This window comes from Chiloscyllium punctatum, chromosome 8 (genome assembly GCF_047496795.1).
Source record: "Chiloscyllium punctatum isolate Juve2018m chromosome 8, sChiPun1.3, whole genome shotgun sequence".
Lineage (NCBI taxonomy): Eukaryota > Metazoa > Chordata > Chondrichthyes > Orectolobiformes > Hemiscylliidae > Chiloscyllium > Chiloscyllium punctatum.
In genome coordinates this window covers 65,842,176-65,869,326 of record NC_092746.1, presented here as the reverse complement: position 1 = coordinate 65,869,326, position 27,151 = coordinate 65,842,176, and the positions used below count along the sequence as shown (strand labels likewise).

At 41.6% G+C, this 27,151-nt stretch overlaps 1 protein-coding gene across 8 annotated transcripts in view; it reads left to right on the top strand.

Moving 5' to 3' along the window:
- The window catches only part of LOC140480604 (E3 ubiquitin-protein ligase HECW1-like), a 467,461-nt gene that overhangs the window by 12,568 nt on the left and 427,742 nt on the right, over positions 1 to 27,151 (top strand). For 3 of the 8 annotated variants that reach the window (XM_072575688.1, XM_072575686.1, XM_072575691.1), the window contains one exon: positions 24,630 to 24,752. The exons of the other annotated variants lie outside the window; for them this stretch is intronic. The gene's annotated coding sequence lies outside the window, so the exon portion shown is untranslated. The remainder of the gene's footprint in view (positions 1 to 24,629; positions 24,753 to 27,151) is intronic. 8 annotated transcript variants of the gene reach the window in all.

Sequence of the window (27,151 nt, the reverse complement as noted above, 5' to 3'; positions counted from 1 at the left end):
GTTGTATGAAAACCGTAACAAAAGAACCTCCAAATGGATGGCAGTAATTTTTGAAGAATCCAACTATACCTTCACAAGTAATGCCCACATTCCAAGAGTAGGAGGAGCAAAACTTTGCCCATTAGGCTGTGTATGGTCTGGATTATCAACTAAGCATGAAAAGGAAGACAATTTACTCTATGGAGAAAAATGACTGACTTTAAAGTAATAAGAGAACAACATAAATTGCTAGAGAAGGCCTGTTCACAACTTCTACAGATAGCAATTCAAACACATTTAGAGACATATGCTGAACATTTGGGATAAATGCATGCATTGAATCAGCAAGCGGGTGCTAAATAAATGAGACTTTATATGGATTAACACATTAACAAGAGGTTAAAGAAAATGAAAGAACAGCTCTCTCAAACCAACCATGGACAATGGGAGAAGGGGTTCACTGAATGAATAGAGAGACATGCAACAACATATTAAAATGCTGGTAAGACAGGGAAGAGAAGTTCAGAAATAATTGTAGGTGCAAAGGTGAAAAGGTCTAAATTCTGCTCGAGCATTATTGGAATTTGCTGTGAAATAGTTTTATCCTGCATCCTTTAGCTCCAAACATTTTATCCACAAACTTGCTGAGAGTGCAAGCTGATGACACACTGAAGGAAATAGGGCTTTCCAGGACCTGAGTGAACTGGGAAATTGACAGTTTTCAAGGCAATGAGGTTTAAATATTGAGAAATAAACAGCAAATTACTAAGATGGAGAAAGATTTAAAATATCCAATCACATTGTCAAATCAAGTGCAGAAATGGAAACAAAATGAATAAAAGGGAGATTGGAATAAGAGAAAGAAATTCAAACCATCAAACAATGAGATTCCATATTTTCAATAGCCATTTTTCAGTACCAGAATAATTAGTAAGTAAAAGTAAACAATGATCACATTGTAAAAGGTCTGCTTACATTATTAATTACTAAATCTAAAATATCTGCAATTGGTTTTGTTCCTACCAGGAAAACTTTATAATATTCGATACATGTTAGTAGTAAGGCAGCTGACAAAGTAAATTACACAAAGTTAACAGTGAAACATTACAACTAATTCAGCCACTTTTCGATGGTTGCATTTAATCATAGTTACCCTGCTATAGGAAGGATGTTGTGAAACTTGAAAGGGTGCAGAAATGATTTACAAGAATGTTGCCAGGGTTGGAGGATTTGAGCTAGAGGGAGAGACTGAATAGGCTGGTGCTGTTTTCCCTGGAGCATCAGAGGCTGACGGGTGATCTTACAGAAGTTTAAAAAATCATGAGGGGCATGGACAGGGTAAATAGACAAGGTCTTTTCCCAGGAGTCGGGGAGTCCAAAACCAGAGGGCATAGGTTTAAGGTGAGAGGGGTAAGATTTAAAGGGGACATAAGGGGCAATTCTTTCATGTAGTGGGTGGTGCACATATAGAATGAGCTGCCAGAGGAAGTGGTGGAGGTGGATACAATTACAACATTTAAAAGTCATCTAGATGGGCACATGAATAGGAAGGGTTTAAAGGAATATGGGCTAAATGCTGGCAAATGGGACCAGATTTATTTATATATATATGGTCGGCATGGATGAGTTGGACTGAAGGGTCTGTTTCCATGCTGTACATCTCTATGACTCTATGGCTCTGTAGATTTCCTGCTTATCTGAACTCGGTATATTGCTTGCACATAAATCATCATATATGACATTTGTTTTACTATTAACTTGACAACAAATTCTGAGCCAACATTGAGAAATGTGTTCAGTATTTGAACAGTGAGAGGACAGTCAGATCAGAACTCAAATTGACGCAAGGTAGGATGAACTAGAGAGAAACATAATACAGGTTGCATTCTCAATAACTATTTCCTCCAAGTATTTGTAGAGGGCAGGTACAGAAGCATCACAATTTGCCCAAACAAGAGGACAAGTGGTAGTATTGCTATTATTTCTGAAATCCAGGTAATGTTACAGGGACCGGGGTTCAAGTCCCACCATTGCAAATAATGGAAACTGAATTCAATAAAAATCTGGAATTAAGAGTCTAATAACAACCATGAAACCACTGCTGATTATTGAGAAAAATCCATCTGATTCACTAATATTCTCCAAGGAAGGAAATCTGCTGTCCTTACCTGGTCTGGTCTACGTGTGACCAGCTGCAATGTGATTGACTCTAAACTGCTCTCTGGGCAATTAGGAATGTGCCATAATGCTGGCCCAGCTGCGCTGTGAAAGATTTATAAAAAATTGTAAGGTGAAAATTCTAAACCAGATAAATAGGTTCGAAATAAATGCGTTACCAGGGATAGATGTTACTTATACCAGAGTGTTGAGGGAAACACTAGAAGAGATCCATGATCTGCCTACAAAGATGCTAAGGGAGTCAATGGATGCCAATAGATTGGTAACTTAATTCCAGATTTTTACTTAAAATGGAGTCAAAGTAAACATAGGCAATAAGATTAATTAGTCTTAATTCAATAATATGAAAGGTACTTGGTTAATTACAATCTTCTCAAGGACAACAACAGATGGGCAATAAATGTAGGCCCAGATAGCAATGCCCATGTCCCACAAGTCATAGAGTCATAGAGATGTACAGCACGGAAACAGACCTATCGGTCCAACTCGTCCATGCTGACCAGATACCCCAACACAATCTAGTCCCACCTGCCAGCACCGACCCATATCCCTCCAAACCCTTCCAATTCATATACCCATCCAGATACCTTTTAAATGTTGCAATTGTACCAGCATCCACCACTTCCTCTGGCAGCCCAGTCCACACACACCACCCTCTGTGTGAAAACGTTGCACCTTAGGTCCCTTTTATATCTTTCCCCTCTCAGCCTCAACCTATGCCCTCTAGTTCTGAACTCCCCCACCCCAGAGAAAAGACCTTGTTGCCCCTCATGATTTTATAAACCTGTATAAGGTCACCGCTCAGCCTCTGACACTCCAGAGAAAACAGCCCAGCCCATTCAACCTTGCTCAATAGCTCAAATCCTCCAACCCTGGCAACATTCTTATAAATGTTTTCTGAACACTTTCAAGTTTCACAACATCTTTCTGATAGGAAGGAGATCAGAATTGCACACAATATTCCAATTGTGGCCTAACCACTGTCCTGTACAGCCGCAATATGACCTCCCAACTCCTGTACTCAGTATTCTGACCAGTAAAGGAAAACATACCAAACGCCTTCTTCACTATTATAACTATCTGTGACTCTACTTTCAAGGACCTAAGAACCTGCACTCCAAGGTCTCTCTGTTCAGCAACACTCCCTAGGCCCTTACCATTCAGTGTATAAGCCCTGCCCTAATTTGCCTTACCAAAATGCAGCTCCTTGCATTTATCTAAATTAAACTCCATCTGCCACTCCTCAGTCCATTGGTTCATCTGATCAAGATCCAGTTGTAATCTGAGGTAAACTTCTTCGCTGTCCACTATACCTCCAAGTTTGGTTTTACCTGCAAACTTATTAACTGTACCTCCTAAGCTCACATCCAAATCATTTATATAAATGATGAAAAGTAGTGGACCCAGCACTGATCCTTATGGCACTCCACTGGTCCCAGGCCTCCAGTCTAAAAAACAACCCTCCACCCACCACCCTCTGTCTTCTGCCTTTGAGCCAGTTCTATATCCAAATGGCTAGTTCTCCCTGTATTCTAAGAAATCTCACCTTCCTAATCAGTCTCCCATGGGGAACCTTGTCAAATGCTTTACTGAAGTCCATATAGATCACGTTTACTGTCCTACCCTCATTAATCCTCTTTGTTACTTCTTCAAAACACTCAATCAAGTTTGTGAGGCATGATTTCCCACACACAAAGCCATGTTGACTATCCCTAATCAGTCCTTGCTTTTCCAAATACATGTACATTCTGTCCCTCAGGATTCCCTCTTAGAATTTGCCCACCACCAACATCAGGCTTACCGGTCTATAGTTCCCTGTCTTTTCCTTACCACCTTTCTTAAATAGTGACGCCACGTTAGCCAACCTCCAGTCTTGTGGCACCTCACCTGAAACTATCAATGATACAAATATCTCAGTAAGAGGCCCAGGAATCACTTCCCTAGCTTCCCAGAGTTCTAAGATACACCTGATCAGGTTTTGTACACTTTTATGCATTTCAAGACATCCTGCACTTCCTCCTCTGTAACATGGACATTTTTCAAGGTGTCACCATCTATTTCTCTACAGTCTATATCTTCTATGTCCTTCTCCACAGTAAACACTGATCAAAGTACTCCTTTAGTATCGCCCCCATCTCCAGCGGTTCCATACATAGGCTGCCTTGTTGATCTTTGAGAGGCCCCATTCTCTCCCTAGTTACCCTTTTGTCCTTAATGTATTTGTGAAAATCCTTTGGATTCTCCTTAACCTTATTTGCCAAAGCTATCTCATGTCCCCCTTTTGCCCTCCTGATTTCCTTCTTAAGTATAATCCTACTGCTTTTATCTAATGATTACTTGATCTATCCTGTCTATACCTGACATATGTTTCCTTTTTCTTAACTAAACCCTCAACTTCTCTAGTCATCCAGCATTCCCTACACCTACCAACCTTGCCCTTCACCCTAACAGGAATATACTTTCTCTGGACTCGCGTTATCTCATTTTTGAAGGCTTCCCATTTTCTAGCCATCCCTTTACCTGCAAACATCTGCCCCCAATCAGCTTTTGAAAGTTCTTGCCTGATATCACCAAAATTAGCCTTCCTCCAGTTTAGAACTTCAACTTTTAGATCTGGTCTATTCTCTTCCATCACTATTTTACAACTAATAGAATTATGGTTGCACCCTCAAAATGCTCCCCCAATGACACCTCAGTCACCTGCCCTGCCTTATTTCCCAAGAGTAGGTCAAGTTTTGCACCTTCTCTACTAAGTACATCCACATACTGAATCAGAAAATGTTCTTGTACACACTTAACAAATTCCTCTCCATCTAAACCCTTTACACTATGGCAGTCCCAGTCTATGTTTGGAAAGTTAAAATCCCCTACCATAACCACCCTATTATTCTTACAGATAACTGAAATCTCCTTACAAATTCCTGTTGACTATTAGGGGATCTATAATACAAACCCAATAAGGTGATCATCTCTTTCTTATTTCTCAGTTCTACCCAAATAACTTCCCTCGATGTATTTCTGGGAATATCCTCCCTCTACAGTTGTAATGCTATCCCTTATCAAAAATGCCACTCCCCCTCCTCTCTTGCCTCACTTTATGTCCTTCCTGTAGCATTTGTATCCTGGAACATTAAGCTGCCAGTTCTGTCCAACCCTGAGCCACGTTTCTGTAATTGCTATGATATCCCAATCCCATGTTCCTAACCATGCCCTGAGTTCATCTGCCTTCCCTGTTAGGCCTCTTGCATTGAAATAAATGCAATTTAATTTTCAGTCCTACCTTGTTCTCTGCTTTGTTCCTGCCTGACCTGACTGTTTGACTCGCTACTTTTCTCAACTCTGCCAGTCTCAGATTGATCTCTTTCCTCACTATCTGCTGGATAGCAACAGAAGACTCCTACGCTACCTGCCCATCTCTCTTACCTTTCTTGGAGTTAACCCATCTATGTGACTGTATATGTGACTTTTTTCCCTTCCTATAACTGCCTTTCATCACACCCCCTTGCTCTTGTCAGTGAATAAAACAAAAATTGAGGATTATCTATGCAATAGTGATTTTGTAACCAGTAGTCAACAAAGACTTCTATCTGACCAACTTTAACACTGCAAACTTTTACTTAGGTAATGTGAGTGGAATGTTGTCATCATTTAAGAAATGCTTGAAAACTGCAGTAGGAGAATTACAAGATTTTTCTGAATGGATGAACTAATCATCTTGTTTGACCTCAAACATATTGGTTCTGAATTCCCACATAGTTTGTCCTAATATCCAATTTTTACTATTGTTGGAAGAGCATGAAAGCTTCCACAAAAAGGGGGAAATGGTGATGTTCAGCTATTTATACAATTTCTCTGGGTTTTCTGTTTGTATTTGAGTAATGTTACACTTGGACATTGGAGGAATGAAAATTCAAGGCCTCTTTAACAGGCATTATTACCAATTCTACACCTGCTATTATACTATTGTCTGGCTTAATTAGTGTCAATGTTTGCTCAGTGGTAGCAATTTCACTCTGATTCAGAAAGCTTTGCGTTCAAGTCACACTGCAGAAGTTTAAGCATGCAATTTATCCTGATACTCCAATGATGTAATGAGGGAGGGATATATTGCTGAAGATTCTGTCTCTGAAAGAAGCTCAATCTACCATCTCAAGTGAACATAAGCAAATAAATGCCATTATTTCAGAGGACTCGGCATTGTAATTGTAAATGTTCATTTTTCATTCAGTATCATTAAGTTCATTATCTACCATTATCACCTTTCTGTTTATGGGACATCTTTTGGGTAAGATGTTAAATTGACACCCCAATTACCTGCTCACTTAGATGTAAAATAATCAATGACATTATTTTGAAGAAGAATATGGAGTTATTCTTGGTGTCCTGGCCAATGTTTATTTGTCAATCAATATTTAAATAAAAGATTTTTTGGACACTATCATGTTACTATTTATGGGAGTTCACTGAGTGCAAATCAGCTGCTGCATTTCCTACATTGCGATGGTGATTACACTTCAAGAAGTACTTCATTGACTGCAAAGCATTTTGTGATATCCAGTACCACATAAATGCAAGATTTCTTTAAATATATGGAACAAAGTAGGTAATTGGAATTGAGGTAAGAACTAAAAAGATCCAATTGATTGTTCACACAGGTTTATGAGACAGTGCACTATTTTCTGTATTCAAATGAAAACTGCATTTTGAACTGGATTAATAATTGTTCATTTCAACAACAGCCTATTTTCACACTATGTCAATGTGCTAATGCCACAATGTCTTTACCTAAATTATGAATGCAGCATCTGAGAATTATCTTTTTATTTTCCTAACATTTTCAGTGTGTAGTAAATCCTCATTGTCATTTTTTTGTGTGGCTATGACTGCATTACTAATTCTGAGGCTCAGCCATAGGCACTGCAGGCAGGGATACTACAATGACGCACTACTGCTACTATCGACAGTCAAACATTCCAGGGCAAGCTGCCAACTGCAGATGCATTTTATTTCTAATCTAGGCGATGACATTTTTTGTGGTGAAACTGTAAAATGTTTAAGCTTTCTATATCACAAAATCAAATGCAGGAATTGATGATGAAGGAAGATTTTCTTACTCTGTCATTATGAATGGTGATGAATTGTGAGTGATGCCTTGAATACCAAATACAGTTGATCCTCTTGTTGCATAGATATTGCTTCTCCTGCTTTATTGCTTTATTTGAACAGTCCACCACAATCATTTGATTCTTCGTTTGAATGATAAAGTGATGGTCTTTTAGATTCATAGAAGTGAAATATGCAAATATGTTCAGAGATGTCTATCCAATTTTTACAAATAAATCCTGAAGAATGGAAACTTTTCTCATTTAATTTATTGAAGAGCATTAAGGCAGTATTTATATGGATGGACAATTTGTGGGGCTCATAGGCAGAAACACAGAGAGACATGAATTGAGTTCTGTTGATGCCTGCTGTAATTTCTCAGTTTTGCACAGGTCCCATTAAGGCACAATGTCTTTAAATACTCTTGCTGATTCTGTGTGTGGAATCACTGAAAGACAAAACATGAGACAAGGCACATTATCTGCTGGATTGTTGTGATTGAATCAAACCTGGAATTGGACAAGAGATTGTTAATCAATTTGATATCAGAATGTACAGTTTGCATTGATGAATGTCTTTTAACTAAAAATAAGTGCTGCTGTGTGCTGCAACCCTCCATTTTGTATGTTCCTTGGGACTGAATTTTCCCAGCCCTTGAATGATGTGGGAAATGGCGACTCATTCGTAAAATATGTCAAGATCAGAAAAATTGCATTTTTTACTCATGAGGGAAAAAAAGAGATTGATGTGCCATTCAGGGTTTTATTGGTGAGATGAGCGTTTCCCCTATGAGCAACAAGAGGCTATACTCATTGATATGCAGTTTCCCATTCTCCCACATGGCGGAGGGAAACTGAATGTTTCCACTTGCCGCTTGCTCCTCCGGGCCATCATCTTGGCCAACAGTTCCCAGATTCTCAGGGCATGCTCCAAGGGCACCATCAGCTGGCACACTGCATCCATAGTGATTGGCATTAGACATGTACCACCCTCACCACATCATTGTGACACATCATTAACTTACCTAGAATACAGTTATCTACTTCCATGCTGTGGTTTGGAGCATTGTCCTGTTGGTGCCAGGCAGCTGTGCACACAGGCACAGGCACTCATCTCATAATTTGGAGCAGGATGCACCCTAGGGCTCTTCACTGGCTGGCTTTGTGTTTATTCAGATCATGCTAACTTAGATGCTCACAGCATCTCTGCATTGCCATTTGTTGCTTTGTTCCTCATTCAGAAATTACATGGTCACAGTATGTCTGTCTTGTCTTGCCTTAAGCAGAGACACAGAGCCAGGCAACCTGTCATAGTTGTCAGCAATGATCAGTCAATGAGGCAGACATATTGCTGTATGGCACCTTGTAAAGTCAATCTCACACCTCTACTACGACTTAGCAAATGTACTGCCCGTGCTTTATCAAATGGTGATGTCTTCAGACAAATCAAGAGGGAGTATTACCAGTCAAGAGTCCTGCCAAGGTCAGTCAAGAGCAATGTCTGAACTCAATTCAGGAGCTTGGACACAATCTTTAGCTTGTTTGAGATGATCAACATCAAGAGTTCCATGCCATTACAATCCAGTAAATTGGCCACGATCAATGCTGCAGTTCCAGTGCAACCAGCCCAAGAATGAGCAGTTAGTCAGTCTGGAAGCTGCACATGGGTCTGATCACTTGGACTGCTCCTTCCAAGTCAGTTAGGGGGTTAACCAAAGTCTATAGACATACCACATTAAGAGGGCCAAAACATAATATGTCAGACGTCAACAACAGAAAATGGTTTCCTTCAACGTAACATCTAAGTCATCTGTGTCATTGATACCACACCCTTGCCATCTGCACCAGGAAACCTGGAAGCTGCTATGATGTCTAAATCCTTGGTAACACCCAGGTTCCTGCACATTTCAAGGGCTGGATACCTCATTAGGCTGGTTACTGGGGGACAAGAGCTACCTGCTATCACTGTGGCTGATGACTCCATTGTGTAACTGCCTGACTAAGACTGAGTGAAGATAAATACAGCTCATTCTTCTACCAGGGCCATTGTGGACCAGACAGGAGGGTTGTGGAAGCTGTAGTATCAACACTTGGATCAGTGTGAATGGGAATGGAGGTGGTGGGGGGGGGAGGGTGCTTGCAGTAAGATCCAGACAGAATGTTCTGCATTGTCCTTGTATATTGTCCTCTGTGCAACAGAAAGAGGGGATATGATGGATGCTTTAGAGACGGAAGAGCAGCAGCATCCTTCCAACGAGGAACACGAGAATATTGAGCAGGAGACATATCATCTCCACCATGACAGAGCAGTGAAGCATTGAACGCAACAAAGCAGGCAAGATTTAATTGACACTTGCTTCCAATAGACGTGCTTTGGGTGCAGTAATCATTCATTGGCTGTAATTTTGTTGTAGCTTTATAAAGTAAAGCAGGCCTTAATTGGTAGCAAATAAAGCTTTCTCTGCTTGTTTTGCTCTTAATTTTTCTGTTGTTCAGTGAAAATTAACTTTCTTAACAATGATGAAAAGTGATGCTATGCCGTGCATTGGAGAAAAGAATAGCATTCATTTAGATAGAGGTCTAACATGATACAGCACTGAGGTTTGATATCCAGTGTAGCATCATTCTTGTAGCTGCTTTTACAATGTCAGTCATGTCAGAGAGATGATGATGTAAAATAGCAATATATTTGCAAATGTGATCTTCTATTTCTTTTGAAGAGTGATCTATGTCACTATCAGCCCATAGAACTGTTCTGTTACCTTTCCATCTCATTGCATATATTGTGCAGGGCAGTGATTGGCCTGGGGCACAGATGGGATCTAAATGTGGAATTGGGTGAGCAAATCCCAGAAGGTTCTGGAGGTGATGAGCACACAGTAGCTCCAATTGAACCCCCATCAAGATATGGCACAATCTCAATGAGACAAGCAGTGGGGATTGCATGAAATAACTTGCTGGAGCTCAGGGAGAGAAAGCCTCCATGAAGCTCAATATTGACACTCAGCCCTTTAAGTTTAGCAGATGGTAAGCAAGTAATTGCATTACATTTGAACTCCTCCTCAACTTCTTACTTGCCTACCCATAGTCAAAAACATACATTTTGGGGAACTTTACTAGTGGTGCATGTAGAATGAGGGGTTATTAACTATTATGCCAATGGAAAAAGTACATCAACAGCAATATCAGATGATGTCACATCTAATGCGACTGGGGACCGGAGGGAAATATCTTCTGATGGAGTTATGCATGATGCTGGAAAAATTAATAAATGTTCATTAATTTGTATTAATATAGTCTCCAGTCCTCATCTGTCAAAAGCATCAAGAACCTGGTTGTGGTATTTATAGGGTTCCATGACTCCATTCTTCTCACGTGAGTGAGACTCTGGGTGTAATTAGGTTGTGGTCACCCTGTTTTAGGTCCATGGCTCTTTTTGGAGGTGTTGGTTAGGACCATTATATTTTAGAACGCATAATCCTCTTGCTCAAGGTTGCTTTGGTTTGTCATTATTTTTCTGACAGTAGTTTTATTTTTCTGCATGAACAAATTTAGTAATCAACAAGTTATTTCACAGAAATCCATTTCCTGTGCTTCTAATTGTAGCTATTCCCTCTTCAATGTAAATGTTTCACTTTAAGTAAGCTTGTCGTCAGCTTTCTTTGGCTTGATGTGGACATGGATCCTGCGAAGTACCTTAGATTTTTTTTTCATGTTAAACACATGATCCAAAGATAACTTAATAGAATTCTTCACAGTGAGAGAAAGTGAGGTAGTAATCCAAAACCAGGGTTCTAACTCTTAACAAAGTGAACTGCAAAGACAAGGGTTGAGTTGACTGCAATAGATTGGGTATCTTGGTTAAAAGGTGTGACAGTAGCTAATAAATGGTTAATATTTAAGGAAAGAATGCATATATTGCAGTTGTTATACATTCCATTCAGGTGAAAGAATGCAGTAGGGCAAGTAGCCCAGCATGGCTAACAAAAAAGAAGGGAAGGAAAATGATCAAATTGAAAGAGGAATCATAGAAAGTTGCTAGAAAAAGTTGCAAGACTGGAAGCAGTTTAGAATTTAGCAAAAGATGACAAGAGGGGTAAAATAGAATGAGAATAAACATGCAAGGGATACAAAAACAGACCCATCTGAGCCTCTGTAAGTATGGGAAAAGAAAAGATTTGTGAAACCAAATGTGTGCCCTTTACAACTGAAATGGCAGAATTGGTAATGGAGAACAAAGAAATAACAGAGCAATTAAACAACTAATTCAGTTCTGTTTTCACAGAAGCCACAACATAACTTCTCAGAAATGCTAGAGAGGCAAGGGTCTTTTGGGAAAGAAGAATTGAAGAAAATTAGTATTTGTTAAAATGTGTTGGAGAAATTAATGAGACTGAAAGCTGATAAATTCCCAGGGCCTGCTAAGTAGCATCCCAGCGTACTGAAAGGAGGTAGCTATACAGATAATGGATGTGTTAGTTGTCACCTTCTAAAATTCTGTAGATTCAGGAAGAGAACTGGCAGATTGGAGGGCGGAAAATGTAATCTCAATGTAATAAACAAGGAGACAGGGAGTTAACTAGGAATTACAGACGAGTAGCTGAACAAAGCATTGAATAACAATGTGCTTAAAAATACCAGCAGGATTATACAAAGTTAACTTGGATTTATGAAAAGAAAATTATGGTTGACAAATCTATCAGAGTTTTTTGAGGATATAACTTGTAGAATAAATGAGGGAGGATTAGTGGATGTGGTGTATTTGGATTTCCAGCAAAAAGTTTGATAAAGTCCCACATAGGAGCATAGTGTGTAAGATTAAAGCACATGGGATTGTTTGTAATATACTAACATGGATTCAGAATTGGGACAGAGAGAGTAGAAATAAATGAGGCATTTTCAGAGTGGGAGGTAGTAACAAAGGGTACTGCAAGAATAAGTACATGGGCTGCAGTCATTCATAATTTTTATCAATGATTTGAAGGAGGGAATCAAGTGTAATATTTCTAAGTTGCTGATGACGCAATACTAGGTGCAAGTGAGAGTGGTGAGGAGGATGTAAACATATAGGTATAGCAAGCAATTAAGAAGGTTAATGGTATGTTGGCCTTCTTTGCAAGAGGTTTTAAGTACATGAATAGCAAAGTCTAGCTGTACTGTCCAGGGCCTTGGAGAGACCACTTCTGAAATGCTGCATGCTGTTTTAGTATCCTTTCTTAAGAAAAGATATACTTGCCAAAGAAGATTGCTGGACTGATTAGTGGTATGACACGTTTGTTGTGTGAGGAGAGGTTGGGTCGTCTGGCCCTGTGTATTCACTGGAGTTTAGAAGAATGAGAGAGGATCTCTTTGAAATGTATTCAACTCTGATTGGGGTGGACAGACTGGATGCAGTGAGGAGGCTTCTCTTGTTTGGGAGGGTTTGGGGATGGTGTCCAGGTCAAGGGCTGATGGTCTTCCGGTATGCAGTAGGCTATTTCTGACTGAGATGAGGAGAGATTTCTTTGTTCATAGGGTGGTGAGCCAGTGGAATTCCTTACTTCAGAAGGCTGTGGAGGCAAAGTCACAAATATATTTAATAATCAAATAAATAGATATCTAGTCAAATGTGTCAGAGAGCGCATGGAAAGAGTGGGAGTATGGTGTTAAGGTAGAGGATCAGCCATGGTTGTGCTGAATGGTGGAATGGATTTAAGGGATCACATTATCTACTCCTGTTCCTATTGTCTACATTTCTATGTGAAATAAGATCAGAATTAGACGATTTGGTCTTTCAAGCCTGCTTCACTGTTCAGTAAGATCACAGCTGGTTTGTTTGTGTTTCTAATTCCACACTGTCATCTCCCACTAATAACCCTTGAATTTCCTGTCTTACAAGAATCTAACCACCTCTACCTTAAAATATTTAATGATGCTGACTCCACTGCCTCTGAGGCAGAGTGTTCCAATGTTGCACAGTCCTGAAAGAAAAACAAACTCTCCTCGTCGTTGTCCTGAAAGGGCAACCACTAATTTTAAAACAGTGCCTCCTACCTCAGGACTGACCCACAGGACAAAAGATCCAAACCATTAGGATATACTTAAATGAAATCACTTTTAACTGTTTTACATTCCACTGGAAGCTCTGCTTGTTCAATCTACTCTTATAAGACAACCAGTTCAATCCAGGTAGCAATCAAAAAGTCATTCCCGAATCACCTTTAACGCATTCACATCCTTCCTTAAATAAGGAGACCAAAACCGTACATAATAGTCAGCTCTCACCAACGCCCTGTACATCCAAAGTAGAATATCCTTACCTTTAAGATTATTTCCTATTTAAATGCAATTTGCTGTTGGTTGGGTCTCGGCTGATAGGTTGGAAATTGGTCTGTTTAAACTTATCTTGATTTTAGATCAAAAGGTTGATCTTCTACAGTGTTGGTAGATACCAATGCTACAGCTACACTGGAATAACTTAGCTAGAAGGACAGCTAAATTCTTAGCAATAAATTAAAATGCACTCTAGCAATCACCTCCTTTTATCCCTCTCTCTGCTGATGACCGATTTGATCCTTTATGAAATTCCAATACCACCTACTTCCACTGCCTCTACAGACACACTGCTGTCCTTTAAAGCAGTGAAGTAATGCATCTCCTGTGTAATCCAGGAGACAATATTCTCTAAAGCCTGACAATGAGGGTCAGAGGCCAACCAATGCAGGCTGCTCCAATTATCTCTCCATTCTTCTCCACTTTCATTTAATGCCAGTAAGAAAACACTTAAAAAAACAATTTTTTATCTGTGACTGATATTTTCGTATTTAAATCACAGTGAATTCTGTACATGATCACTTGAAGTGGATAGTATACATAAAGGCATTTCACAGGAAGCTACAAATATTTAGTGAAAGCAAATGGAAAGCTGAAGAGATAATCATCAAGGTTTTGTTAGCATCGATCATAGCTTACAATCTACTCTAAATTGGAAGATAAGGGCAAACTAATGGATGATAATTTAGTGGAATTAAATTAAAATTATAGCACCTACCTCTGGGCAGAAGTCATGCCACAGGAGACCAATTCAAGCAGTAAACCATCTGGCCCTTGGAAATGGGATGCTCACAGGCTTCATCTGCATAGATTCTGTTAACCTGATCATAAAGTAAAAGAAACCTGGAATCTTAATGGCAATTTCCATTCACATTTAGGAATTGGAGGACAGTTACTGAATTTTCCAGTACAGGTACAGCATCGGGAATCCATCAAACTGAAAACTGGACATGTTTAAAATCAAGGAGACATTAAATTTGATTATTATTATGTGATAAAGCAATTTACCAGCTTGTTTGCCTAGGTGTTGCTGTGTTGTGCCAATGGGTCTTGATATGGAGCGTTTGTTTTTTCCCTGTGGTCTAAGCAACCTTGATCCCACCAACCCCAGCTCAGCCTGATCCACTCCGTCCAGCATAGACAAGTGCCAAAGGTTGCTGGTTTTGAAACACTATCTGTATTTGTTTCTCTAATGATATTAAAACTCCTCTTCGGCAATTCAATAAACCTAAGGAGTACAAATTATAAATGGATTTAACACCACATTCTCTGAGCTAAAAAAAACTTTGCTTGTTTTGTATTTCTTATTGTAGAAGTAATTGCCAGTTAAATATTAAAGCGACATCCATAAGTAGATTGTGCCACACTACATAGAAATATGGTGCTGCTTTTTTTTATTCATTCTCAGGATGTGGACTTTACTGGCATGATCAACACTCCTTGCTTGTCTCGAATTGACCTTGAGAAGGTGGTGGTAGTATGCCACTTTCTTGAGTTCCTGCTTTCCATCTGGTGAAAGCATTCCCTCAGTGTTGTTAGAGAGTGAGTTCCAATATGCTGACCCAACAATGCTAAAGGACTGGCAGTATATTTGTGTGATTTGGAAGTATATGGTGTGTCAACTGCCTTTGATAGTCATTTTTCTCACATAGACCATTCTTTATGGTAAGAGTCCTAGGAATAGTAATTACTTACATTCCAGGTATTAATTGTTTTAAATAACCTATTAAAAATAAATCAGTTTCTGCATGTTTCCCTATGGGACACTGTGATCTACAACATGCAGTACGTAATGAGGAAGTAGGACATGCCAAAAGACTCCCTTTGGAGTGAAAATAAGCTTGGCGGAGATTAAATAAAATAGCAAAAGAATGTTCACATTGATGCCAGTACTTGTAATAGGATTCCCTTGACTGATGTCAGATTGCCTTTACTCTTCAGACATTACGTGGAACATTCTATAGGCCTCTCCACTGAATTCCCTTGAGTGAAATTTCAAAAATAGAATATGAGGAAGGAGTATTTATTAAATAATATATTGTAGGGCTCAGAAACTACTACTTCAAGTTTTCAGGTAAGTACTTATTTATAATTCAAAGTATGTGATCTTGTTTTAAGGGATATCTTAAGGAATTGTATTTAAATTCTTTATACCTGTATTCTCCCTAGTGATAATGATTTAAAATTGAGCTGCAAATACTTAAATACTTTATACAGTAATGTATTAATGTTGGGATTAGTACATTAAATGCCCCTGTTGTGATGGATTTCTGAATATAGTAAAATTTTATGCTGTGCTGTCCTTCTGGTCAGCTACCTTGGATATGGATGCAAGTTGTTCTGCTATAAAGTGTGTTTTGTTAACGTGAGTTCGCTGTAATGTGATTGATAAACTGGGGGCACTTTCTAAAGCGCAAACTTTTATAATGTGATTTCATTGGCAACACTTTAAGCACTGTTTCTAAAGCACGATTTTTCTATGATGTGGGGTTGCACAAGAACACAACCCTCACATTATAGAACTACCTGCATTGTTTGATTTTCTCTGTCTCTCTGTGTGTCTCACCGTATATAATTCTGCAGGGAGTTGACATTTTGTATCTTACTTTGATTGTTCTCTGTTCTTTCTCAGTGTTTGCCTTCATTGTTGTAGGCTATCTTATTTCTGGTTTCTGATACATTATCTCACTTTCTCATACCTATGTAAGTTGCTACTCCTTTGCTGTCCTGTGCTGAATGGTTTTGACAGCTCATTACACTGTGTCTGGCAGTTCTACCCACACACTGCAACACTTTGTCAACTATTTCAAAAGTGTTTGGGCCTGCCCAATCTGTAATGACCGAGGTCTTACATGTCACATCAGAAGAACACAAACTGAAATTGCCCCTCCAAGAGTGACAGGTATTTACAGATAAGTCCTTTCATCAGGGGTTCTTTGAGGATAGAGTATCTGCTTTGAGATAATTATTAACTGAATTTTAATGAATATAAACTAATTATGTCTACTCTGTATTTGAAAAGGAAAATACCAAATCAAATTGCTATGGTTTTCAGGAAGAATACAAGAGAAGGCACTTAATGCAAAGCAAAGATACTGATAGGATATTGACCATGGTTAAATATGTGTCAATGCATAAATGTGAATGAACAATGGAGAGAGACAGATATGAACTTTTTAATTCTCCTTGCTTTCTAGTCATAAACAATAATTCACCCCTGTTGTGAAGTCGGATTAAAAATACTCTTGCAGCCAGCTGTCTTTACATTTAAATCATAAAGCATTTAAATATTTATTTTAAGGTTGTGCCCTCTGGTCCTAGACTCTACCACAATCTTAAGTCTCCTAAAAATCTTGCATGTTTCAATAAAGTAGCTTTTCAATCTTCAAAACTCCAGTGAGTATAGGAGCAAGTGAGTTAACCTCTCCCCATAACAAAATCCATCAATACCTGGGATCATCCTAGTAGAATAGATCTAGATTGCTTCTTTTTCCAGTAAAATTTTCCAGGAGCACATTCAAACTCAGGATTGTCTTCACAACTTCACACAAACAAGACAGACAGAGGAAAGAAAAGTGTTCTACAACAATGCATGTCAAAAGTAAAATATGCCCATGAATTCAAGTACATTCTTGAGTCCAGGTGAGGGTTCCTTCACTCATGCGTTAAAGACAGTGTCGTGCCCAGATGGCTGATGAAGAAGTTGCAGGGCTCCTCAAAAGTTGGTGTTGGTGCAGCAGCATTGACGCTGGACTCCTCAAAATTGACAACGTCTCACAGCGTCAGGTTAAACATGGGCGAGGAAACCTCCTGCTGATTACCACATACTATGCAAGTACCATTCATGCCACACAGATGCCAGGTGATGGCCATCTCAAATAACAGCCAATTTAATTACCATCTCCTGGCGTTCAATGGCATTACCATCTCTGAATTCCCCACTACCAACATGCTGTGTGTTACCAAAGACTAGAAATTCAACTGGAATCACCATATAAATGCAAGGGCTACAAGGGTAGGTCAGAAGCAAGGAATAATACGATGAGGAAATCACCAGCTGACTCCCCAGAGCCTGTCCACTATCTACAGTGCATAAGTTAGAAGTGTGATGGAATACTCCCCACTTGCCTGAATAGGTGCAGCTCTAACAACATTCAAGAAGCTTGACACCACCCAGGACAAAGCAGCCTGATTGATTGACACCACATCCACAAACATCCACTCCCTCCACCACTGATGCTCAGTAGCAGCAGTGTGTACTATCTACAAGATGCACTGCAGAAATTCACAAAGGGTCCTTCAACAGCACTTTGCAAATCCACTACTACTTCCATTCAGAAGGACAAGAGCAGCAGTTACATGGGACCACCACCACCAGCAAGTTTCCCTACAAGTCACTCACCATCCTGACTTGGAAATACATCACTCTTCCTTCACCATCACAGTGTCAAAATCTGGGAATTCCTTCCCTAAGGGTATTGTGGGTCTACCGAAAGCACATAGACTGCAACGGTTCAGGAGGTACTTCACCACCATCTTCTCAAGGGCAACTAGGTTCAGGCCATAAATTCTGACCAGCCAATGACACCTGCATCCCACAGGTGAATAAAAATAAAAGATAATCTTATTGTGGTTGGAACTGGTCGGCTTTGCAGATACATGGTAATTGAACATAAGGATCCTGCAGAATCCCAGATGTAGTAGAAGGGAGTTGCCTGGAAATTGAAGATTCCAATGGGCAATCTCCCTGCACCTAGAACCATTCATAAGTATCCATTTAAATCAGAGAACATGAAGTGTTTCACTGGAGTTAAGTGAATAGTTACCCAGAAATGGTTAGTTAATTAAAAACCTAAACTAATTCCTGAGTAACTATGAAAGTGTTTTTCCATTTCAAAGTTACCAAACCTCATCTGACCCTTTACATCCCCCACGGGCTCGAGGACCTGACAACACTCTACACTGCTGCTGGGCTTGAGATCCAATACCCAAGCTGCCCTCCCACTGGGCCTGATGCCACTCCCCTCCTCCTGGACTAGCTCTGCTCTTTCTGGAAAAGTATTTACATCACCCACTGCCTGCATTCCCCTGCCAGGCTGCATTAACCCCATACTAATCCCAATCTACTGTAGTCACCCAATCACCTCAACACATTAACAGAAATTGCTGGAGAAACAGCAGATCTGGCAGCATCTGTAGTGAGAAAGCAGAGTTGACATTTAGAGTCTAGTGACCTTTCTTCAGAATGGAGTCTCTTACCTGGCTCCCTTCCCATTTACCCCAACCATCTGGCACTCTGACCTCACTTATCCTTTGGCAGGAGCTAAGTGCATATGAGATTTCAAAGCAGCTGTCCTCTAGCCATTTACATCCTAGAACATGGCAACTAGTGCCAAAGAGAAAAGGACATGATTGCCCTGACTATATCGCATGACAAGAACACAATTGGATTGAATGTCTACTCCATATTTCTGTGGGATCTGTGTTTAGAATCTCCTGCTAGAAATGTTGAGTTCTTTCTCAAAATAGGAAAATAGGAAATTTAAAGAGTGACAATCTGACTATGATTAGCACTCTTCAGAAACTCGGGCCTTATTTATATTTCTCATCTGCTCCCACTTCACCTGATATTGATATAAGGGGAGGAGGGATGGGTTAAGGGCTAAAAACCTTGTCTCACTATCTCATCCAAACAATGAAACCTTCTACAAACTCATTGATATGTTTAGCTCTGAGAAACAAACTTTGAATCATGGGTGTCACTAAAGTACAGCATGCTTAGCATTGACAGCATAAGGCACTCATTCCAATGAGCAGGTGGAATGCTGTTGACATATACTGACTGCACTGCAATCAATGGAAATCAGTTAATCACATGGCACCATCTCTGAACCTGGGTGGGAGATCCTATTCATCTCCAACAACCTTCACGTTTTGTATTTAAAAGATGTCAGACAGTTCAAGTATTTTGATTGTGGTGAAGTTGAAAAGAATCCAATCATTTGCAGTGTAAATTAAAATCTGGCAATTTGTATGAACAGCAGGTGAAAAACAAATTACATTAAGTCATATTCTTTTGTTTCCTTGAACATCTTTTATGCATTTATGTATTGATACTATTAACCTCCCATCAGGACAGTGATCATGTTGAAAGGAGTATTCTAATTTTCAATACATGATGGAGAGAAGTTGATTATATCCATAGCACAAATAGATACACATCTCCGGAAGAGGTAGACTCTTTATAAACATCTGAATACTGCAAAGATGAATGTGGACTCAGAAAAAAGTTTGAATTCCTGTGGGAACATTTTAAGCCCCAAAAGAGGTGTAAGGATACAGTCAGAAGTAAAGTAGTTGAAAATTTGAAACACAAATGCTTCCAGCTTCAAAACTGTCTACACAACTGAGGCAGGACTAGGAGTACATGACCAATGTGCTCTCAGAATTGTGGGTCTAGTGCTGAAAGCTTTTTGTGAGGCTGAGGTGCAGCTAAAGGAGATAATGAAACACTGGAAGGCATGATGCATTTTAAATCAAGATGACAAATATACAGAATAAGCACATTCCCTTAAATAAAGGAGATCACAAATTGTCTTTGTGTAACATGGATCAATAGAGTTTAAAAGCCAATTAAAATGGAAGATTGTGGGGTTTTAGGTCCATGAGGTTAATAATATTGAAAATAGCTTAATAGAAAATTTGAGAAGCTGTAAGTCATCAATAAATTCAACATTGAGCTCCTTGTCTGAAATAGAAGTGTACAACCTGAAACTTGGGACACTTCCACTGACATGAGCTTCTCAACCTCATAGGAATTCAGCGAGGTAAAAACAATGACTGCAGATGCTGGAAACCAGATTCTGGATTAGTGGTGCTGGAAGAGCACAGCAGTTCAGGCAGCATCCAGCATGCAGCGAAATCGACGTTTCAGGCAAAAGTCCTTCATCAGGAATAAAGGCAGTGAGCCTGAAGCGTGGAAAGATAAGTGGGGGTGAGTGGGGGAGGGGATGAAGGTGATAGGTCAGGGAGGAGAGGGTGGAGTGGATAGGTGGAAAAGGAGATAGGCAGGTAGGATAAGTCCGGACAAGTCATGGGGACAGTGCTGAGCTGGAAGTTTGGAACTAGGGTGAGGTGGGGGAAGGGGAAATGAGGAAACTGTTGAAGTCCACATTGATGCCCTGGGGTTGAAGTGTTCTGAGGCAGAAGATGAGGCGTTCTTCCTCCAGGCGTCGGGTGGTGAGGGAGCGGTGGGTGAAGGAGGCCCAGGACCTCCATGTCCTTGGCAGAGTGGGAGGGGGCGTTGAAATGTTGGGCCACAGGGCGGTGTGGTTAATTGGTGCGGGTGTCCCGGAGATGTTCCCTAAAGCGCTCTGCTAGGAGGCGTCTGGTCTCCCCAATGTAGAGGAGACCGCATCGGGAGCAACAGATACAATAAATGATATTAGTGGATGTGCAGATAAAACTTTGATGGATGTGGAAGGCTCCTTTAGGGCCTTAGATGGAGGTGAGGGAGGAGGTGTGGGCGCAGGTTTTGCAATTCCTGCGGTGCCAGGGGAAGTTGCCAGGATGGGAGGGTGGGTCGTAGGGGGGTGTGGACCTGACCAGGTAGTCACGGAGGGAATGGTCTTTGCGGAAGGCGGAAAGGGGTGGGGAGCGAAATATATCTCTGGTGGTGCTGTCTTTTTGGAGGTGGCGGAAATGTCGGCGGATGATTTGGTTTATGCGAAGGTTGGTAGGGTGGAAGGTGAGCACCAGGGGCGTTCTGTCCTTGTTACGGTTGGATGGGTGGGATCTGAGGGCGGAGGTGCGGGATGTGGACGAGATGCGTTGGAGGGCATCTTTAACCATATGGGAAGGTAAATTGCGGTCTCTAAAGAAGGAGGCCATCTGGTGTGTTCTGTGGTGGAACTGGTCCTCCTGGGAGCAGATACGGCAAAGGCGGAGGAATGAGGAATATGGGATGGCATTTTTGCAAGAGGTAGGGTGGGAAGAGGTGTAATCCAGGTAGCTGTGGGAGTTGGTGGGTTTATAAAAAATGTCAATGTCAAGTCGGTCGTCATTAATGGAGATGGAGAGGTCCAGGCAGGGGAGGGAGGTGTCAGAGATGGTCCAGGTAAATTTAAGGTCAGGGTGAATGTGTTGGTGAAGTTGATGAATTGCTCAACCTCCTCGCGGGAGCACGAGGTGGCGCCAATGCAGTCATCAGTGTAGTGGAGGAAGAGGTGGGGAGTGGTGCCGGTGTAATTACGGAAGATCAACTGCTCTACGTAGCCAACAAAGAGACAGGCATAGCTGGGGCCCATACGTGTGCCCATGGCTACCCCTTTGGTCTGGAGGAAGTGCGAGGATTCAAAGGAGAAATTGTTAAGGGTGAGGACTAGTTCAGCTAAACGAATGAGAGTGTCGGTGGAAGGGTACTGTTGGGGATGTCTGGAGAGGAAAAAACAGAGGGCTTGGAGGCCCTGGTCATGGCGAATGGAGGTGTAGAGGGATTGGATATCCATGGTGAAGATGAGGCTTTGGGGGCCGGGGAAATGGAAGTCTTAGAGGAGGTGGAGGGCGTGGGTGGTGTCTCGAACGTATGTGGGGAGTTCCTGGACTAGGGGGGATAGGACAGTGTTGAGGTAGGTAGAGATGAGTTCAGTGGGGCAGGAGCATGCTGAGACAATGGGTCGGCCAGGGTGGTCAGGCTTGTGGATCTTGGGAAGGAGGTAGAACCGGGCAGTGCGGGGTTCCCGGACTATGAGATTGGAAGCTGTGGGTGGGAGATCTCCTGAGGTGATGAGGTTCTGTATGGTCTGGGAGATGATGTTTTGGTGATGGGGGGTGGGGTCATGGTCGAGGCGGCAGTAGGAAGAGGTGTCCTCGAGTTGGCATTTGGCTTCAGCAATGTAGAGTTCAGTGCGCCAGACTACCACTGCGCCCCCTTTATCTGCTGACTTGATGGTGAGGTCGGGATTGGAGCAGAGGGATTGGAGGGCTGCGCTTTGTGAGGGTGAGAGGTTGGAGTGGGGGGGGGGGGGGTAGACAGGTTGAGGCGGTTAATGTTCTGGCGGCAGTCGGAAATGAAGAGGTCAAGGGCAGGTAATAGGCCAGCGCGGGGTGTCCAGGTGGATGCATTGTGTTGGAGGTGGGTGAAGGGGTCCTCGGAAGGTGGGCGGGAATCCTGATTGTGAAAGTAAGCTCGGAGGCGGAGGCGACAGAAGAACTATTCGACGTCACGGCGTGTATTAAATTCATTGATGCGTGGACGGAGGGGGATGAAGGTGAGTCCTTTGGGAATTCAGTTCAGAGGAGATTCCAGGAGTGGATGTACTATATCACAATTTGGGTCCAGCTTGCAGGATCATACAGGATAAGTTCACTGTGTCGTTTGGGATAGAAACTGCCATCCTTTACCTGGTCTGATCTCAAAAAAGGAATGAAAGCAAACAGACTACATGACATCAACTAAGGTGCCAGAAACAACAATCATGGGCCTCCTGTCTCTGTAATGTCCTCCTTCCTAACATCTGGGCCTTCTACCAAAATTCAGAGGGCTGACTCACAGACTAGTCCAGCGACAGCCTGACATAGTCATACTTACAGAATCATGTTACAATGTCCCAACACCACCATCACCATTCCTGGGTATGGCCTGTTCCACTAATAGATCAAATACAGCAGAGGTCATGACAGTTGAGGTGGGGGTTACTCAGGGAGTCCTCAATTTGACTCTGCCATGAAGTCTAATGGAATCAGGTTAAACATGGGCATCTCCTCCCTTGTTTGATGTATCAGTCCTCTTCCATGTTGAAGACCACTTCAAGGAAGCACTGAGGATGGCAAGGGCGTAGAATGTAGTCGCGTTCTAAAGGGCATGACTGTCAGATAGAGTCTGTTGCAAGTAGTGAAGGAGGCAACAAGAGGGAAGCATATACTTGACCACACCTTTGCCATTCTGCCTGCCTCAGATGCGTCCACCCATGTCTGTATTTTTAAGAGTGACCACGGCACAGTTTTTGTGGAAAAGAAGTCCCATCTTTACATTGAAAATACCTTCCATCAAGTTGGATGGCACTATCACTGTGGTAAATGGGATAGAATTTGAACACATCCCGCAACTCAAACTGGATATCGATGAGTCACTGAGGGCCATCAGTACGAGCAGAATTGTACTCCAAAACAATCTGTAACCTCATGGCCCAGCATATTCCCCATTTTACCATTACCATGAAGCAGGGCAGCAGCATCATGGCTGTAAATTGGGAGAGGGGAGTGTGCAGCAGGACCTGGGTGTCCTTGTATACCAGTTGCTGAAGGTAAGCATGCAGGTGCAGCAGGTGATAAAGAAGGCAACTGGCATATGTTGACCTTCATCGTGAGAGGTTTTGAGTAGAGGAGCAGGAATGTGCTGTTACAGTTAAACAGGGCCTTGGTGAGGCCACACCGAGAATATTGTGCAGTTGTGATCTCCTTTTCTGAGGAAAGATACTCTTGCTGTCGAGGGACTGCAGTGAAGGTTTACCAGGCTGATTCTGGGGATGGCGGGACTGATGTATAAGGAGAGATTGGCCAGGTCAGGATTGTTTTCGCTACAGTTCAGATGAGTGAGGGGGGGATTTCCTTGAGATTAATAAAATTCTAACAGGCCTGGACAGGGTAGATGCAGGGAAGATGTTCCTGATGGTGGTGTGTCCAGAACCAGGGGTCACAGTCTGAGGATTCAGGATAGACCGTTTGGGGGTGGAGATGAGGAGATTTTTCTTCACCCAAAGAGTGGTGGGTCTGTGGAATTCACTACCATAGGAAGTAGTTGATGCCAAAACATTGAATGTATTTAAGGGGCAGCTAGATGCATCACTTGGGGCAAATGGTACCAAAGGTTATGGGGAGAAAACAGGCTGTTGAATTCGATAAAATTCACCAAAGATCTTTAGGCAGCATCTTTCAAACCCATGGCCACTACTATCTGGAAGAGCACGTGCTGCAGATACATGGGAATACCACCATCTATTAAATTTTCTTCCAAACCACTCACCATCCTAACTTGGAAATGTATATCTATTCCTTTAGTATCATCAGATCAAAATCCTGGCTCTCCCTCCCAATGGTTTTGTGGCTCTAACTCCAGCACATGGACTTCAGCAGTTCAAGAAGCCAGCTCATTAGCACCTTCTCAAAGGCAACTAGGGACAGGTAATAAATGTTTGCTCAGCTATGATTGAAATTAAAAAAAAACCCAGCTGCCAGTATAAACAATTTTGCTAAGTTTATTGTATGAAAACAATCACAATTGTGAATACTTCAAGCAAATCTCTTGATAACTCTTTTAATCTGTGAAAAACAATATCCACTGCCTAGTCCTTTCATATAACTGAAATCCAGCATCCAGGCATCGTTCTTAGAGTCATAGAGATGTACAGCATTGAAACAGACCCTTCAGTCCAACTCGTCCATGCCGAGCAGATATCCCAACCCAATCTAGTCCCATCTGCCCATATCCCTCCAAATCACACTCATATATGCATCCTGATGCAATTGTACTAGCCTCCACCACATCCTCTGGCAGCCCAGTCCACACACGCACCATACTCTGTGTGAAAAAGTTGCCCCTTAGGTCTCTTTTATATCTTTCCCCTCTCATCCTAAAACTATGCCTTCCAGTTCTGGACTCTCCCACCCCAGGGAAAAGACCTTGTTTACTTACTCTATCCATGCCACTCATGATTTTATAAACGTCTTTAACATCATCCCTCAGCATCCGATGCTCCAGGGAAAATAGCCCTAGCCTATTCAAGCTCTCCCTGTAGCTCAAATCCTCCAACCTGGCAACATGCTTGTAATTCTTTTCTGAACCCTTTCAAGTTTCACAACATCATTCCGATAGGAAGGAGACCAGAATTGCATGCAATATTCCAACAGTGGCCTAACCAATGTCCTGTACAGCCAAAACATGACCTCCCAACTCCTGTACTCAATACTCTGACCAATACAGAAAAGCTTACCAAATGCCTTCTTCACTATCCTATCTACTGCGACTCTACTTTCAAGGAGCTATGAACCTGCACTCCAAGGTCTCTTTGTTCAGCAACACTCCCAAGGGCCTTACCATTAAGTGTATAAGTCCTGCTAATATTTGCTTTTCCAAAAAGCAGCACCTCACATTTATCGAGATTAAACTCCATCTGCCACTCCTCAGCCCATTGGCCTATTTGCTCGAGATTCCGTTGTAATCCATGGTAACCTTCTTCACTGTCCACTGCATTTCCAATTTTGGTGTCTTCTGCAAAATTACTAATTATACCTCTTATGCTCACATCCAAATCATTTATATAAATGACGAAAAGTAGTGGACCCAGCACCAATCCTTGTGGCACTCCACTACTCACAGGCCTCCAGTCTGAAAAACAACCCTCCACCACCACCCTCTGTCTTAAGGAAATGCCTCTAGAAATCGTGGACACATTGGTGATCATTTTCCAATGTTCTATAGATTCAGGATCAGTTCCTGCTGATTGGTGGGGAGGGTGGGGGGAGGGTGGGGTGGCTGATTGTGTCCCACTTTTCAAGAAGGGAGGGAGAGAGAAAACAGGGAATTATCGTCTGGTTAGCCTGACGTCAGTGGTGGGAAAGATGCTGGAGTCAATTATAAAAGATGGAATTGCGACTCATTTGGATAGCAGTAACAGGATATATCAGAGTCAGCATGGATTTATGAAGTGGAAATTGTGCTGACTAATCTGGTATTTTTTGATGATGTAACTATGAAGCTGGACAAGGGAGAACCAATGGATGCAGTGTACCTGGACTTTCAGAAAGCCTTTGGTAAAGTCCCAATCAGGAGATTAGTGAGCAAAATTAGGGCACATGGTACTGGGGCAAAATACTGACTTGAATTGAAAATTGGCTGACTGACAGGAAGCAAAGAGGAGTGATGAACGGGTCCTTGTTGGAATGGCAGGCAGCGATCAGTGGGCTACCGCAACTTTCGGTGCTGGGACTGCAGCTGTTTGCAGTATACATTAATGATATAGATGAATGCATTAAAAGAAATATTAGCAAATTTGCTGATGACAGAAAGCTGGGTGGCAGGGTGAAATGTGAGGAGGATGTTATGAGAATACAGGGTGACCTGGACAGGCTAGGTGAGTGGACGGATGCATGGCAGTTGCAGTTTAATGTGGATAAATGTGTGATTATCCACTTTGGTAGCAAGAACAGGAAGGCAGATTACTATCTCAATGGAGTCAAGTTAGGTAAAGGGGCCTCTTGCTGAGATATTTGTATTATCAATAGTCACAGGTAAGGTGCTGGAAGACTGGAGGTTGGCAAACATGGTGCCACTGTTTAAGAAGGGTGGTAAAGACAAGCCAGGGAACTAAAGACCAGTGAGCCTGACATCGGTGGTGGGCAAGTTGTTGGAGGGAATCCTGAGGGACAGGATAGACATGTATTTGGAAAGGCAAGGATAGTCAACATGGCGTTGTGCATGGGAAATCATGTCTCACAAACTTGATTGAGTTTTTTGAAGAAGTAACAAAAAAATGGATGAGGGCAAAGCAGTAGATGTGATCTATATGGACTTCAGTAAGGCA